Source organism: Silene latifolia, chromosome 7, assembly GCF_048544455.1.
Source record: "Silene latifolia isolate original U9 population chromosome 7, ASM4854445v1, whole genome shotgun sequence".
In the NCBI taxonomy this organism is placed as follows: Eukaryota; Viridiplantae; Streptophyta; class Magnoliopsida; order Caryophyllales; family Caryophyllaceae; genus Silene; species Silene latifolia.
This window is the reverse complement of record NC_133532.1, coordinates 59037269-59038142: the sequence shown is the minus strand read 5'-3', so window position 1 is coordinate 59038142 and position 874 is coordinate 59037269. Positions and strand designations below refer to the sequence as shown.

Genomic DNA, 874 nt, shown 5'->3' with positions numbered 1-874 from the left:
CGAATAATAGGAGACTTGTTAGGAGGAATTTGAGAGGTGTTAGTGAAGTTGTTCAACCCACTAGTGAGTTTGTCAATCCTTTCGCAATAGAAGGAGAAGAAAACCCATTACACAATACCCCACAAAATCCACCTACAATGCCGAAATTCTCGTCACACTCCGTACCCACCGAGGAGAATCTACCAAATGGTACTCCTACACCGCAACATCTCACCGGAAATTTTATTGCCAAGTCCGCCTTCATCCAACTAGTTGAGAGGAGCCAATTCGGGGGAATGCCTAGTGAGGACCCTCATTCTCATATGGAAACCTTTTGCGATTATTGTGATGCTATCTCTCAAACGGGCGTGACTAAGGACCAAATTAGATGGGTCTTATTTCCTTTTTCCTTAATCGGCACCGCAAAGCAATGGTTGAAGGGCCTTGATAAGGCCACCCTTGGAATAGATTCTTGGAAGAAGTTAGCTCTAGCTTTCTACAAAAAATTCTACCCACCGGAAAAGACCAACATGCTAAGAGCTCAAATTACGGGTTTTAAGCAAAGGGATGAAGAGTCTTTGTATGAAGCTTGGGAGCGGTTCAAGGGAATTTGTCGCTCATGTCCTCACCATGGACTTAGCGAATGGTTTTTAGTGCAACAATTTTGGAATGGTTTATATGAAGATTCTAGGAACATTCTCAATATGGGATCGAATGGGATGTTCACCGAGGTTGATGACAACCAAACTTGGAGAAACATTGAAGAGATGGCAATCCACAATTCACAATATAGTAGGCCTCGCAAGGCTACTAGAGGAGGAAAGTATGAAGTGGACGCCGTTACTCAATTAGGTGCCCAACTAAGCTCCCATATCGATACAATCAACTTGAAGTT

The 874-nt window shown here is 43.2% G+C and overlaps 1 non-coding gene across 1 annotated transcript; it reads right to left on the bottom strand.

Moving 5' to 3' along the window:
• Positions 1-509: 509 nt before the first annotated feature.
• LOC141593597 (small nucleolar RNA R71) lies at positions 510-616 on the bottom strand. The gene has a single exon (XR_012521671.1). It is a non-coding gene; the product is annotated as a small nucleolar RNA R71 (small nucleolar RNA).
• Positions 617-874: the final 258 nt, after the last annotated feature.